The sequence below is a fragment of the Tasmannia lanceolata genome, unplaced genomic scaffold (assembly GCF_043159265.1).
Source record: "Tasmannia lanceolata isolate RefF3 unplaced genomic scaffold, GAP_Taslan_0.1 ptg000023l, whole genome shotgun sequence".
Lineage (NCBI taxonomy): Eukaryota > Viridiplantae > Streptophyta > Magnoliopsida > Canellales > Winteraceae > Tasmannia > Tasmannia lanceolata.
Window position 1 is genome coordinate 28,471,258 of NW_027518700.1, and position 17,803 is coordinate 28,489,060.

The following is a 17,803-nucleotide window of genomic DNA, read 5'->3' on the forward strand; positions in this document are numbered from 1 at the left end:
ATACCCTATCTGTGTAAAGGCCGTCCAAATGAATGCTTTGGATCACCCAAAAAATGTGGGACTCATGTGTTTGTGGCACTCTAGCTCATATAAGCTATATGAGGTCAACCTCACAAACAGTTTTCCCTACATTATATATATATAAGATATATATATAAATATATATATATAGAGAGAGAGAGAAAAGTGTTCCTGCACAAGTGTGCAGGTAAGTTACCTACACACGAGTGCAGAAACAAGGTGGGGGCCCACATTTTTTGGGGCACCAAAACCGTTCATTTGGTTGGCCCTTCCATGGATAGGGTGTGGCCCAAAAATCAGCCCCATTGGATCCTCCTAACCCAATCAAAGGTGTGTGTGTGTGGCGGGGGGGGGGGGGGGGGGGGGGGGGGTAGACAGACATGTGCGTCCATGTTTCTGACCATTTCTTCCCTCCACAAATGGCAGGGTTAGGAGGATCCAATGGGGCTGATTTTTGGGCCACACCCTTTACATAGAAGGATCTGCTTTCGTCCTCCCAAAAATGTGGGCCCCCACCTAATTTTTGCACTCGTGTGCAGGTAAGCTTACTTGCACACTTGTGCAGGAACTCCAACCTCTATCTCCCTCTCTCTCTCTCTATATATATATATATATACAAACCTCGGTGTGCAGATAATATTAGGGGTGTTTTTTCGAACTACGGTAAAAAAAGATGGTAATTCAAACAGTTCTTGTAGTGTCCAGTAGATGCTTTGCTAACGGTTGGATAGTGACGCAGGGGCGAAATAGTGGATTGGTTTGATACGAAATGATGCAGGGCAGACGCAACGCTCTAGAATAATGAATTTGTGGGTAATTAAATGTTTTAAGAAAGGCTAATAAATGAGTTAAGAAAGGGATGGTTGCGGGGCTGATTTGGAGGGTCACAAGGGGTTGAATGAAGGTCTCAGATGGTGAAGTGGTGGTGAAAATCTTGAGGCAAAATAATGGTGGGAAAAGCCAATTCTGAGGTGTTTGGGTTTTGAATGAAATAATGGGGTATGGGGCTGGCTAATCATGGATAGTAATCATGGCTGGGTTTGGAGGTGTTTGGGATGTAAACGATTGAGGCTTTAAGGAAACAGAGAATATGGATATGTAGGGATGTCAAAGGGCTAAGTAGAATGGGCTTAGGTTCTAGTACTTACCTAAAATAGGTTTTCCGAGGGTCCTACGGCAACGCACAAGCAGCAGGTGGCTTGGCTTCAATGATAGTAGCAGATAGCTATCAATTTCTCTGGCAGAACAAATCAGGCAACACGTTTTTTTTGGACAGCAACAAGTTTCAATCAATAAAGCTATCTTTCTCATTCCATAAAATCAGTATTTATAGAGGACATTAGCTCTTTGCATTACAATAGGAAACTTAAAAGCAAAACAAATCTTGTAAATCTCCTAAAGCTTATAAATCTCTAAACTCTCTCGTAATCAAGACTTTTTAAAAACTCTCAATTAAAAATTAGTCCAACTCAATAAAAAATACTACAACTTTTAAAATTATGTCTCGATGAAGAACACTGACCTAATGCGAGTGTAGTTTAACTACAGAGCGAGATCGTAGTGGGGCCCACCATAGGGTTCTGCAGGATCGACAGTTGGAACCCTGCGACGATCCCACTCATAACTCGAATGACCCTGTAAAATCCAAACGAATCAGGGTTCCACATTTTATGTAATTGCACGAACGGATATGATCCATTAGATTACTGTGGCTATTAATTAAGTAATATACATATATATACATATATATATATATATGTGTGTGTGTTGATATATGTATATATACATGTCTTTATTAAGTAAGTAACAAGAGACAGTAAGAGAATTTTTCAAAGACAAATTAGAGCCGAAATAACTCACATTGGATGTGAGTTATTAATTGATTAATTTGATAATTAATTATTTAATTACTATACGTTATTATGTATTATTAATTTGATTAATACTAAGCATAATAATGTGTAATCCAAATGAGGATAGTTATTCCCAAACCGGTTTTGCAAAAGTTTCGAGATTGGAATGGAATTGGGAATTGGGATAAGACTACACATTTGTATAAAGTTTGTGGGGCCCACAACACTTCTAAATCAGTTCGGCAAAAGTTTCGAGATTGGAATGGAATTGGGAATTGGGATAAGACTACACATTTGTATAAAGTTTGTGGGGCCCACAACACTTCTAAATCAGTTCGAGAGCTGGGGAAAAGTGTCCCAATTGCTCAAGGACTTTGAGTTGCACTCAAACTCCTTGTTGGATAGGAATTGTTAAATTGTAGGATCTACAAAGCAAGCAATTTCTTTCCAGCACCAACTCTTATGAGAAAGGCCACAAGGGCTGGAGAGAAGCATCCATACACATTCTCCCATGTATCTTGAGTGTCCCCACACAGCCTTGGAGGTTTGGGAGAGTCCCATTCACTCGAGGAGTCTCAATTCAAGTTGGTTTCTCAATTGTATAGGAATTGGGAGAGAGAAACAAGGATTTATCAAACCGAAACTCTATTTTATGTAAAGGAGAGAGGGCTGAATGAAATCTGAAGTAAGTAATACTCAAAAATTCGTTCTCCCTTGCTTCCCCCTTTGGAAAAATTATTTCCCATCTTTCTCTCTATCTCTCTTCCAATTGAAATAGTTTCAAAGAGAAAGGCTTCCAATCAATTTCACTATTCTCTACAACAAAGGTACTGATTAGATCAGACCTTAAAGAGGTGAATAAAATTTATTCACATCCACAATAGTCCGAGCAAAGAGAAAGAATCCATTAGTTCAACTTGCGGGGTTCTCGGCGTTTAGAACGATCGCAACCGTTCGAGGAGTAGATCAAGCAGCGTGGTTCCTGATTTCTTCTTCAAAGAGGTATTTCTTTATATTTGATTAATATAATTAACTAATGTAGACTCTAGATTCTTGGGCAATTGCAAGATCAAAAAGAAAAATTTAAAGTTCTATGCGTTTTTTATTCCACTGCGCATAGCAATCTTGCCTGAAGGGATCACCTTCCTTCAATTGGTATCAGAGCAATTAGGGCTCATAGTAGGGGATTAAATTAACTAAAGATAGATCATGCGATATATTCGCTGTGAGTCCGGATGTTCTATCCCGGCTATCCGAGGTTGTTAGTCCTTAGTGTTAATTAATCAACATATGGATTGTTGTGTAAAGATCTGTAATTTCGATCTACTCAAGGTGATTTTTGATCTGATCAACCTTAATGGTTAAAACGTATACTCGAATACAAGTCCAATGCATCAAGAATCATCAAAATCCGATGGGCGGATTGGTAGATATAATTTTTACAAGTTAGGCCATAAGTGCAATCTTTCGCTGATTTTTATTTTGGGAATTACATGTTTTATTTCAGAATGGCCCCAAAGTTGTGAGAAAAATTTATAGCCCAAGATTAATTTTTCAAACATTATTTGGGTGTATTCTAAGCATAATCAGTAATTAATATGGTAGTCCGAATAATTTTTCTCCCACTTAAAATATTCGAAAATTATGCTATTCTGAAAGGGTTTCTGAAAACCACTATTTTGAGCTTTTCTCTCTCAAACGATTTTGTTTTAACGCTAAATTTTTTGTGGTGACTTTTGACATTATAAGGATTGATTATATCAAGTTTATTTAGATGTCAGTAGTTATTTTGGCAGAATTAAAAATTATTTAATTAAATTTCAGCACGATTATTGGTGAAAATTGGGCAAAAAGGATTATTCGACCTGTATCCATTCATGAGATGCATATGGATAATATTTGTTATTTATTTTTATGGTGATATTGCTAGAATGTAGCAATTAAAAGTCCGCAATGTAATAATTAATGGTTTTATTGGTTTATGTACTCCCTGTGGGCAGTTCTACGGACAACTGGTTTCCCATAGAGAATTTCTTTTGATGTACATATCATTTAGGATAGTTTAGGACACTAGGGTAGTTTATTTTCATTTTACATCAGAAGTAATGAAGAAATAAAATCGCTCTTGAGGTGGTCAATCAAAGAATCAAAGAGAACTTGGACATGGCGATGCTTCAAGAAGGCTATAGATGATGGCGAACCTCGATTATGTCTATTCAATGGAGGGCGGATGCATTCTTCATGATTTTTACTGGTTTAAATTACTTCATATGATGAAGTATATCAATACCAATACCTTCGAAAAATCACTTTGAGGTCGCGAATTTTTCCTATTGCGAATAGCGAATAGCGAATATTTGCCCAAATTTTACCCTTCATTTTGGTAATATAGAATTATGGGGATTAACTAACTCTAAATTGGTTAGATAATTCTTAAATGGTTAGTGGGAGAATCCCTATAAATCCAAGATGCCAAAATTAAGCTTATGGATGTTGTTGTTTTACTTTTCTATGGTTTGGATGTGTGATGGATGATTGCATTTTTCTTTCCTTATGTATGAATTTTCATTGGATGGTTTGTTTTAGATGCATACATAGGAATAAGATTTTTCCACTTAAAAGAAACCCTCTTTGTAAAATATTAAGTTGTAAATGGGGATTTAAATCGAAAGGATTGATCTCCATGGCCTTCCATAACCATCTATTGGTTGGCTAGTTTAGAAAACAAAACGGTCATATGCCAAAGCAGAAGCCGATCTCGATTTTCTATCTAGAGTAACTAATAGATTCCTATATGGATAAGGGATATTTGCAAAATACATTCGTCATATGCTAAAGCAGAAGCTAGTACTTTTTGTAAAATCATTCCGAGGGAGTGGGTGTTAGCTTAACCAAGCAAAGAGTGTTGATGCCCAAAGGATAGATACACTGCGATGCTTAGAGGCCAAAATCAAATCGGAAATCATATTTATAATGTGATGGATCAGATGAATCCACTTGTATTTAACAAAGTTGTTGTTAATGAGCATCCGATGCCCATTGGAGAAATCATGCTATTTCTCTTCATTTATGTGTTTGAGGGGCACATAAAGGAGACAAGATATGGGCAATACCATTACAGATCAAAAACCCAGATCTAATTGTTAATGTCATGATAAAGCTAAAATGGTTAGTCTTGCTTATTTTATGCCTCCTTTCATTTGCATTAGATATGGCATCGTGCAATCCATTAGCTAGGATTCTTGAGGACAACAAACTTACTCGTCCAAATTATGGGGACTGGAAGAGCAACTTAACCTTAGTGCTCACAGCCGCAAAAGTTTATTGGGTCTTGACAACTAAGGCACCTGAGTTGCCTGGTCCCGATACTCTCTTGGATGTGAGGGACAGAGCCACAAAATGGCAGTAAGATGACCAACTGGCTAAGTGATATATCATTGGGTCGATGTTGAATGTGTTGCAACAACATGTTGGAATGGCTTCGTCAATAAATATTATGCTCAATCTGAGGGAGATGTTTGGAGAACAAATTTGCAGTGCCAAAAAAATAGCGATTATGTGCATGATTTCCACTAAAATGGTGGAAGGAACCCCAGTTAGAGACCACATGTTGAAGATTATAGGCTATCTAAATAAGCTCGAAGTTTTAGGGGCCATGTTAGATGGAGAGTCGCAAGTCGACATAGTGCTAGTATCCCTACCACCACCATTCAATGACTTTGTCATGGATTACCATATGAACAAACTGTCAATGATGCTGACAGGGTTGTTGAATCATCTTCAATCTATTGAGGATCTTTAGGAAAAGAACAAAAACTTCTCTTTCTTAGTTGAAGCTAATGTAGTCTCAACTCCCAAAACGAAAGGCAAGGGAAAGAGAAAGAGTAAAGACTACAGTACTAAGAAAAATATTTCCAAAGTTAAGAACAAGAAAACTTTCAAGAAGAAGTCAACCAAGACTTCTCCAGGAGTTCAGGAGAGGCAGAAGGTTGACTACGGGCGAACTCTACCTACAGGCAAGGTTTAAAATTTCGGTTTCGGTACCGGTTTCAGACCTTGAAATCTTGACCGAAATTTTGAAATTTTGGTCGAAATCTGGTACAAATATCGAAACAAATATTTTATTCATTATTAAATTTCGGTAATTTCGGTCGAAATTTCGGTGAGATATTAAATTAATTATAAAAAAATAGATTTTTTGGGTCAAATTTCGAAAAAACCAAAATTTCTGCTGAAATTTTTGAAATTTCAGCTGAAATAAATGACCATTTCGGTTTTGGGTAGTTTCGGTGTCGATCTGCACCGAAATTTTGGTCGAAATTTAAAACCATGCCTACAGGTTAGAACGGATGCAACGGTTGTAGTCCAAGCTGTGGGTGATCTACTACAAGCATTTTCAAGAGGATATTTACGTTTAAATAATTGTCTCTATGTACCTTCCATTAGAACAAATTTAATTTCAGTATCTAAACTATTGATTGATGGTTATTCTACAAGTTTTCATAAAAGTAGTGTTCTTATCAAACATGGTAATTCCTTTATCACAAATGGTACATTATTTGACAGATTATTTAAAGTAAATGCTATAGAAAAGGCAAGTAACATTAAGAATATTCCCATTCAGAATATTCCAAGCCTCGAAAGGGCAAGGAATACGACCAATCCCACACATCTATGGCATCTTAGATTAGGCCATATTAACCTAAATAGGATTACAAGATTGGTAAAAGACAGTCCATTGGATTCTATCCAAGTGGAAACTTTTCCAACTTGTGAACCATGTCTTCAAGGTAAAATGACCAAAATTCCCTTCAAGGGCAAGAGTGGAAGATCCCAAGATTTGTTGGAGATTATACATAGTGATGTATGTGGTCCCATTTCTCATCCGGCAAGAGGAGTGTTGATATACTTCGTGACTTTTACGGATGACCATTCAAGGTACGAATATTTGTACCTTATGCAACGTAAGTCTGAGACCTCTGAAAAGTTGAAAGAGTTCAAGAATAAAGTAGAGAATCAGTTAAATAAAAGAATAAAGACTCTTCACTCTGATAGAGGTGGATACTACTATCTCACGGATGAGTTTAGGGATTACTTAAAGGAAAATTGAATCATCTCTTAATGGACCCCACCTGCAACACCAGAATTGAATGGTGTTACAGAACTTAGGAATAAGACTTTGTTGGACATGGTCCGGTCTATGATGAGTTTCGCAGAAGCACCTCTGTTTCTACGGGGATATGCCTTAGAAATGGCGCTCTATGTCTTAAATCATGTCTCAATTAAATCAGTACCATCTACTCCATATGAGATATGGACAGGTAGAAAACCCTCATTGAATCATATGAGGATATGAGGGTGTTCCGCACATGTTATAAAGATAAGTGCTAATAAGTTAGAGACAAAAATTTAAAGGTGCATTTTCATTGAATATCCTAAGGAAACAAAGGGTTATATATTCTATAACCCAAGCGAGGAAAACTATTTTGTAAGAAGGAATGCGGTATTTTTGGAAGAAGAGTTCATCCAAAATACTGTCAAGAGGGACATGATTGCCTTGGAAGAGCAACCTCAAACCCCAATGGAAAGAGAAGACACTGAGAAAGAGCCCACTATACCTATACAAAGACTCTGACATTGTAGAAGGGTGATCACACAACCTGATAGATTAGTCTCTTGAGTGAAAAATATGATATGATTTCAGATAAAAATGATAATAATCCCCTTAACTACAAAGAAGCGATGTTAGACATCGATGCAGGAAATGGATGGAAGCTATGAAATCCAAAATGGACTCCATTTACACTAACGAGGCCTAGACTTTAGTTGATCCACTAACGAGGTTTGCATTAAGCCCATTGATGCAAATGGATCTTCAAGATGAAGAAAGGCCCTAACGGTAAGGTAGAGGGACCTACAAAGCATGGTTAGTGGCGAAGGGATATAATCAAAAGGCTGAAATTTACTATGAGGAAACCTTCTCACTTGTAGCCATGCTAAAGTCTATTAGGATTCTATTAGCTATATCAGAACACTATGACTAAGAGATATGGCAGATGGATGTCAAAACCACTTTCTTGAATGGAAACATTTAAGAGGATATTTATATGATCCAGCCAGAAGGTTTTAAAGCTGCCGGAGAAGGAAGTCAGAAAGTGTACAAGTTGCAAAGATCCATTTATGGATTAAAGCAAGCATCCCGCAGTTGGAATCTTCATTTTCATCAAGCAGTCAAAGAGTTTGGCTATACTCAAAACGTAGATGAAGCTTGTGTTAACAAAAATGTCACTGGGAGCACTGTGACATTTCTTGTTTTGTATGTAGATGACATTCTATTCATTGGGAATGATGCTGGAATGTTGTCTAATACGGCTATCTAGTACCTTTGCTATGAAGGTTTTGGGTGAAGGGTCTTATATCCTTGGCCTTAAATTGTTCAGAGACCATAGGAATAGGACACTTGGACTATCACAGAAAGCTTACATAGATACGATATTTGCCAAGTATCATATGGAAGATTTTAAGAAAGGGTTAATACCTTTTAGGCATTGTGGACCCCAATCCGAGAGAGGCGGGGGGACGAGACCCACACGAGTCTCAGGATCATCCACGTGAATGGAGAGCTCTACCAAGGAACTCTCGAAAGAAGTGCCTCTCACAGCATGAGTGGCGATAAAAGGTGAGATACCTCTCGATTCGGGGACTAGCCCAGATTCGAGGCGTACTTTAAACAAAGAAAAGTCGCCATCCAAGGAAGTGGGACATGGATCCCATACTATGCTCTGTTGCAACGGATAACCAGAGATGTAAAAAAGAAGGTTCATGCCTGGTTACGAATTTTGGAAGGTCCGAAGAGCACCTCCTCCGCCCAAGTGCAAGCACCTGGTCTCTTATGCCATTTATTATTGATTTTGAAGAGTTTTGAGCGAAAGTCATGTGAAATGGGAACATATATCTCCGAGAAGAAGTCTACCTGATCATGCATGTCTCAGAGATGAATAATAAACACACACAAAATAAATGAAAGAAGTGTCGCCTAAGAATATCTAAGTTATGAGTGTCATACCTAATTGGTGTCTGAGTTCTGGTGTGCAAACACATTGTAAGCCCAATGGTTCCCACCTTGGCAATTCCCATCTTATTTTGATGATTCCAATACACAAGTGATTTATGATCACTAATGTGTTTGATTGTCTAAGTTGTAGATCATAATTGCTTAAAGACATCATTGCTTGGATTAAGGTCAAAGAAGCTCGCATTGGACCGCTTATGAAGGCCAAAGACATCGGAGATCCAAGACAAATGAAGACTTGAAGAATCGCATTGAAGATCGAAGTCAATTTAGATTGTATAAAATCCAATCTTAGTTTTAGATTTTAAGAGGCATAATTAAGTTTATCTCACACTCCCTAAATGTATAAGAGATTGTCCTTGTGGTGTTCCAACACCTTGGAACCCTCATAACAATCCCAAGTTGGTGAGAAATTGGAAGCCCAAAAACAGAAGTGAAAAATCTGCTAAACATAGGCTTCTCGGAACTCCGAGAGAATTCTCGGAGCTCCGAGCTCGGAACTCCGAGAAATCCTCGGAGCTCCGAGAAATGGTCCAGTAGACTTTTTTCAAGTTCTGTTTGTATTCCCGGAACTCCGAGAATTTTTCTCGGAACTCCGAGAACACTATAACGGTCATATTTTGAGCCCTTGGGAATTTTGCTGGAATTATCACAATGCCATTGAACGATCATATTTTGGTTTTCCTATATATATGGGCATTCTAAACTTCAAGACCATCAATCCTAACACTCTAAAAACCTACTTGAACATCCATAGAGTGAATCAAACTTGTTTATGCCTCTCATCATCTAAAGATTAGGATTTGGATCATAGGCTCAATTTGTACATCTTCTACATTTTGTAAACCCTTGTGAGGGATTGTTTTTTGTTCTTTCTTTCTTTTCAAGAACTTGTATTGGGCGAGTGTTTGGAGAAGCGTAGCCCACTCTCCGTGGTGAAGATCGCCACCAAGGTTAAAGGCGGTTGGAATTGTGTAATCGGCATTGATCTTCGCCGAGGTTAAGAAGATTACATAGTGAAGCCATCAACGGGTTTGGTTGGTGGAGTGGAGTAGGCCTCACGTTTGGAGGACCGAACCACTTTAAATCTCGGGTGCAATCTCTCTTACTCTTGTTCTTTATTTGCATTTGCATTTTAGATTTAACTTGTGCGCTTGAATTTCTTTTTGATCTCTTAATTTCCAAATTTAGGTTTGCGTTTTCAAAAGAGTTAAAACTTGTTAGAAACCTAATTATTTTTCACTCCTCAAAGTTGCCGTACTCGGGACCACCTTTGGATTTTCACACATGCATGCTACAGCTAAAGGTATAGGATCTGTACATGAAAATAAGAAAACACAACAAAACACATAACACAAATCAACTCTATACACGACTTGACAAGACGAATCCTAAAACTCTTGCAATACTTGACTCGGACCAAGATGGCCGTCCATCTCAGCTGCTCTACGTATCCCGGCCTCGGGAAGAATCGGAGTCAACGTAGTTCGATGACCTATTCTAAACTATGATGCCTAACCATCTAGAACCGCTATCCTAGAGTCGACTGATTTTTAAAGCTTTTGTACAATTGCTTAAATTCACGTGAATTGTAATTTTTAGGACTCTCTATATGTCCTAACTAATGCAAGTTGATTAGCCTTAAGCTAATACAGGTGGGCCCTACATCCTATGTGTAACTAGGCTGTGCATCCTAAAGAAAACCACGGGCTAACTATATGCTTCCTAGTCTAGCCATCGGTTCGACTAAATGTCTAACCGACCAACTCGAGGCCTCCTAACTCTAAGGACACCCACACGACAGGTCACACCATATCAATACAAATTAGGACAGCCTCCTAACTCTAAAACACCCCAAATATCTAGGACAGACTCCTAACTCTAGGGGAAGATCTTTTTGAAAAGGTTTTGAAGAATTTTTTGTACTTTTGGGAAGGTTTGAAATGTTTATTTTTAAAGGTTTGGCTGGACCTGGGATGTGGATCCCAAGCTGCACTATGTACCCTGTTGAAAGGGATCAAGCCAACGTAGTTCGGAACAGAATTTCCTAACTACTCCTAATGACTCTTGATTTTTGAGATTTTTGGTTTTTTTGATGTTTTTGAGTTTTGAGTCAAGATGACAGAATCCTATCATCATAAGAGTAGGATAGACTCCTGATATCCCGCAAAGGTTGGACAGCATCCTATGCTTTGCGAGGGAATGAACAGAATAACAACTCTGCAAAGGTTGGACAGCATCATATACCTTGCAGGAGCGGATAAAAATCACATGATTTGATGAGAGGTTGGAAAGAATCCTAACCCCTATGATGATAGGACAGACTCCTGAAAGATTGACTCTCTGACTAAGGACTGACTCCTATGCTAAAAGAATGACTATCTAGCTAACTCAGTAGCTCTATAAAAGGGGAGAAAGATGTTAATGAGACTAGGCTAGTCTCTTAAAAGAGAGGTGGGCTCCAAGTATCCTTATCATTGCCTTCTAACATTAAAAGCAAGAGGCCCATTTTGGAAAATATGATTAGGGGAAACCTCCTCTGCAAAATATCACTTTTGAATCCATTAAACTTGAATCAACATTCGAACAAATGACTCGGGAATCATTGAATTTGATCCAAGAACACTTCACAAACTCTAACCTTACATAAGGATTGAGTCATATCTATACACAGAGATTTCAAGGAAGCGTATTTGAAGTACGCATGCTTAAGGAAATTGAGAGCCTGCAATTATCCGAAAGAGCAATGTGAAAACCAATAATTGATAGACTAATTACGGACAATACTTTGCTTTAGATAATTGACTCTGTTGGAGGCTATCAAGACTAATTGACCCAATCCCACCTCATTTCCTGCTGTTAACAAGGATGATAATCCAAAAGAAAATTGTAACAGCATTTCATCAATACATTGACCCACCTTGCCTCTCATTGTTGGAATGACCTCTCAAAATTAAAACAGTTCTAAAGTGGACATTGATTGCTGCATTCATAGAAGAAAGACATGTTGGCTTTGTGCAACTATCAACCAGATGATGCCAACATTTATAACCAATAATCAATCACCTTAGGAATAGTTAAACTTCTCTCAAACTCAAGGGACTTGACCAATTAAAGAAGGAAGTCAAGTTGGATTTGTAGAATTACTACGACATAGTAGTATTGACATCAGTTGGCAAAGGTGTTGCTACTGACACTACCATTTCATCATAATGGCTAAACCAGCTTATTCACTCTGACTGATGACACCAAATTCTTAAAGTATTAAATCATTAAGATATCCAACATTCTCATATTCATAAACCACTTGGATGCCAAAAGACAAACATGCAGTCTATACAACATTTTGGTTCCAAATATGATCAAATTAAAATCATGTGAGAGTCTAAATCCAAAACAAATGCAGGCATCCTCCAATTGGCAAGACAAATTGGTTTCATATTACCAGGGACCATAGATAAGGAATGTGGGTAACCTGATAAAATTTCCTTTTCATGTAAGTAAGATGAAAAGCTACTGTTCAAAGAAAATCCTTATTCATACGAAAGGAAGAAAACTAACCATTAAAGATATTCAACCAAGCATCAAATTATTGATCACACCACATTCATCTTATCTTTCACTATTGAAATTGCCTCATGAGATTTTTACAATTCCAAAGGGAACTCTGATGACTCGATCAACATAGGAAAGACAAGCTGATTTCATATAAGCATCAAGACATGATTGGGTCAATATCATTAACCAATTAACCTAATGAACAAGGGGGCCTCTCTCACGCAAATGGGATCAACCCAATCACACTTGAATTACATTCTGCTAGCACTGATCGCTACACAATCAATTTGTAATCAAGACTAAAATCACAGTTGAGGTTAAAATCAATACTGGAAACAAGATACTTGGGTCAACAATCATCAGAAGCAAGAGATATGGAAAAAAATAAAAGGGCTAAGAAGCATGCTCAAGCAACAACAACAAATGTTCTAATAGAATTCGTCATTTATATTATTTTCTTTTTACCATTCTAATAGAATATATTGGAACTAGAAGAAGGGTTGGGTCAAATGATCAACTCTTTTTCAAGTCACAGAAAAGGCATTTCAGATAGAACTTCCACAAAGAAATGAATAGAGAGGGTAAGGTTTGAAACACTTACAAGGAAGGTGTATAAGAGTGATTCGCACGCTTGCCCTTCTTCGATTGATCTCGATAATGCTCCAACCAACGTCTCTTCTTCTCAGTTTGAGATTTAATTCAAACACCAAATTTCTCCTGAATTGAGGATTCTCTTGGATGAATAGTTGATGAAGGATAAGGTGCTTGCCAGAAACAATGAAAAATCATCGGATTTCATACAGGATGACCAAGGAGAATAATGAAATTTCAGTGAACTTGCTAAAAATTAGGCCCAAAAATCTTGATCGAACAAAACAGAGCTAAGTTGCAGAGGTCATCGGATCCTGAATTTTGTACGATTCCGGCGAGAATCGTCGGAGAAAATGAAAACAATAGAGGATCTAACCGAATTTTGACAAATCTATCAAAATTGAAGAATCGCCGATATAAAATTGACGTAAATCGAGATAATGACGTCGAAACTCACGGATCTGACCGAAGAGGGAAGAAATTAGCCGGAGATCCGCCGGATCTAAGCAAGATCACCGAATCAGAAAAAAAAAGTAGATCGTGATTGAATCCTCTCTGATTTTTCTTCCTTGAAGAAAAACCTACAAATACCCTGATCTCATCTCTCTCTCTCTCTCTCTCTGTGCAATTTCTTGCTCTCCGGTGATGACAAAATGGTGGAGGACTAGTGGTAGGAGCCTGAGGTAGAAGAACAAGAGAAAAGGTTACGGAATAGGGCGGATTTCTAAGTTAGAGGGTTTAGATCTCAGGTTTAATGGTGGTAGAGATTGAAGAAGAAATAAGTTTGGATGTGGCTGAGAAAAGAAATGGTAAAAGGTGATAATGGAGGTGGTGTAGGGCCATATCTCCGGTAGGATTGCCACCGGAAGAGCCACCGGAGAAGATGAAGAAGGGAACAAAATCCAGATGCCCCCTCTCTGTGTGTAGTTTCCCCTTTTTCAAAACCCTCTTTCTCCTCGTTTTTCGCACAGATATCCTTTCTCCCTTCTCTGGTAATAAACAAATGAGGTAAGGTAGAAATCTTGGCCGGAAATTGAGAAAGCTTGCCGGACAAAATGACCGGCGATCCCTCTCTCTCTCTCTGTTTCTTAAAAAAAATGAGAGCCTCCTTCATTTTCTCTAACCGAATGCCTTTTATAGGTTAAAAAAAAAATGGGGGCCCATTTCATCATACTCTCGATTTGGTAACTACACCCCCATTTGCCTTTTACACAAGTGAAAATGACCCCCTCTTTCTCTCTTACTCTTCTCTGCCTCGAACTTTTTTAGAGAAATGAAGAGCCCCCCTTTTCATTTGTTCGATGCCTTTTTAATAAAGGCAAATGATACATTTGCACCCCCCTTGTTTCTTCGGGCAGCCCTCCATTAGTGTATTTAAAACATCACAAGAATGGTTCGAATAAGAAAAAGGGAATGAAATTGACCCCACTATGCTTTGATGTTGGCATATACTCAGCTTTGTCCCTGCTCTTTTTTATTAGTAAACACAGTGGGGATAGTGCTTAACTAATCCCATTTTAATAACAGCACCAACCTAACTTTTCTTTTCATTCACCTTTATTGTAGTGGGAAATAATATGGGCACAACCTTGTGTTGATCATGACACCCACCTTGCTGTCCTTTCTACATTTCTTTCCTCCATCTTGCAAATGATAAGTACACTACATTTCCTAATTCACCTCCCTCCTACTTCGTTTGATTATGAAATGATATATTCAGCCCCCCTTCTCTCTTGCCTTGGACAGCCCCTTGAAATGTTATGTACTCCCTTTTTATAGATCATAAATGATATTTGCACAACCTGTTTTGATATTTGCCCATATTCGGCCCATCTTTTTCCCATTTTCCGTGAAATTTTGCATAGATCTTTCAAGGACAGCAACAACCCTTCGGGTAAAATCTCACATATAAACGAACAAGATGGACTAGTAAAAATATCTAAGCTAGGCTCCTAGGAAATTTCAAGATTGGACTTCGAAAATTTTATTCGATTTTGAGAATTATGGTCCGGTCAAAATGGGGTGTCTACAGATGCCCCTCTTTGGGAGAGTGTGCTTGTCACACGAATGGCAAAGCTGACAAGACAAGACATTTTGACTGGCCCAAGACTTTCGGGTGAAAATGGTTTAAAGAATCTCTCCGATTTTTTGTCGTTGAAGAAAAACCTACAAATCCCGTAATCTCAACTCTCTCTCTCTCTCTCTCTCTGCAACTTCTTGCTCTCCGGTGATGACAAAATGGTGGAGGACTAGTGGTAGGAGCCTGAGGTAGAAGAACAAGAGAAAAGGTTATGGAATAGGGCGGATTTCTAAGTTAGAGGGTTTAGATCTCAGGTTTAATGGTGGTAGAGATTGAAGAAATAAGTTTGGATGTGGCTGAGAAAAGAAATGGTAGAAGGTGATAATGGAGGTGGTGTAGGGCCACATCTCCGGTAGGATTGCCACCGGAAGAGCCACCGGAGAAGATGAAGAAGGGAACAAAATCCAGATGCCCCCTCTCTTTGTGTGTATTTTCCCCTTTTTCAAAACCCTCTTTCTCCTCCTTTTTCGCACATATATCCTTTCTCTCTTCTTTGCTAATAAAAAAATGAGGTAAGGTAGAAATCTTGGCCGGAAATTGAGAAAGATTGCCGGACAAAATGACCGGCGATCCCACTCTCTCACTCCCTGTTTCTTAAAAAGAATGAGAGCCTCCTTCATTTGCTCTAACCGAATGCCTTTTATAAGAAAAAAAAAATGGGGACCCATTTCATCATACTCTCGATTTGGTAACTACACCCCCATCTGCCTTTTACACAAGTGAAAATGACCCCCTCTTTCTCTCTTACTCTTCTCTGCCTCGAAGTTTTTTAGAGAAATGAAGAGCCCCCCTTTTCATTTGTTCGATGCCATTTTAATAAAGGCAAATGATACATTTGCACCCCCCCCTTGTTTCGTTGGGCAGCCCTCCATTAGTGTATTTAAAACATCACAAGAATGGTTCAAAATTGAAAAAGGGAATGAAATTGACCCCAATATGCTTTGATGTTGGCCTATACTCAACTTTGTCCCTGCTCTTTTTTATTAGTAAACACAGTGGGGATAGTGCTTAGCTAATCCCAATTTAATAACAGCACCAACCTAACTTGCCTTTTCTTTCACCTTTATTGTAGTGGGAAATAATAAGGGCACAGCCTTGTGTTGATCATGACACCCACCTTGCTGTCCTTTCTACATTTCTTTCCTCTATCTTGCAAATGATAAGTACACTACATTTCCTAATTCACCTCCCTCCTACTTCTTTTGATTATGAAATGATATATTCAGCCCCCCTTCTCTCTTGCCTTGGACAGCCCCTTGAAATGTTATGTACTCCCTTTTTATAGATCATAAATGATATCTGCACAACCTGTTTTGATATTTGCACATATTCGGCCCATCTTTTTCCCCATATCTTACCCATTTTCCGTGAAATTTTGCACAGATCTTTCAAGGACAGCAACAACCCTTCGGGTAAAATCTAACATACAAACGAACAAGATGGACTAGTAAAAATATCTAAGCTAGGCTCCTAGGAAATTTCAAGATTGGACTTCAAAAATTTTATTCGATTTCGAGAATTATGGTCCGGTCAAAATGGGGTGTCTACAGATGCCTCTCTTTGACAGAGTGTGCTTGTCACACGAATGGCAAAGCTGACAAGACAAGACATTTTGACTGGCCCAAGACTTTCGGGTGAAAATGGTTTAAAGAATCCTCTCTGATTTTTCGTCCTTGAAGAAAAACCTACAAATCCTCTGATCTCAACTCTCTCTCTCTCTCTCTCTCTCTCTCTCTCTCTCTCTCTCTCTCTCTCTCTCTCTCTCTCTGCAACTTCTTGCTCTCCGATGATGACAAAATGGTGGAGGACTAGTGGTAGGAGCCTGAGGTAGAAGAACAACAGAAAAGGTTATGGAATAGGGCGGATTTCTAAGTTAGAGGGTTTAGATCTCAGGTTTAATGGTGGAAGATATTGAAGAAGAAACAAGTTTGGATGTGGCTGCGAAAAGTAATGGTAGAAGGTGATAATGGAGGTGGTGTAGGGCAAGATCTCCGGTAGGATTGCCACCGGAAGAGCCACCGGAGAGGATGAGGAAGGGAACAAAATCCAAATGCCCCCTCTCTCTGTCTGTATTTTCCCCTTTTTCAAAACCCTCTTTCTCCTCCTTTTTCGCACAGATATCCTTTCTCTCTTCTCTGCTAATAAAAAAATGAGGTAAGGTAGCAATCTTGGCCGGAAATTGAGAAAGATTGCCGGACAAAATGACTGGCGATCCCTCTCTCTCTCTGTTTCTTAAAAAAAATGAGAACCTCCTTCATTTGCTCTAACCGAATGCCTTTTATAGGTAAAAAAAAATGGGGGCCCATTTCATCATACTCTCGATTTGGTAACTACACCCCCATCTGCCTTTTACACAAGTGAAAATGACCCCCTCTTTCACTCTTACTCTTCTCTGCCTCGAACTTTTTTAGAGAAATGAAGAGCCCCCCATTTCATTTGATCGATGCCTTTTTAATAAAGGCAAATGATACATTTGCACCCCCCCTTGTTTCTTCGGGCAGCCCTCCATTAGTGTATTTAAAACATCACAAGAATGGTTCAAATAAGAAAAAGGGAATGAAATTGAGCCCACTATGCTTTGACATTGGTATATACTCAGCTTTGTCCCTACTCTTTTTAATTAGTAAA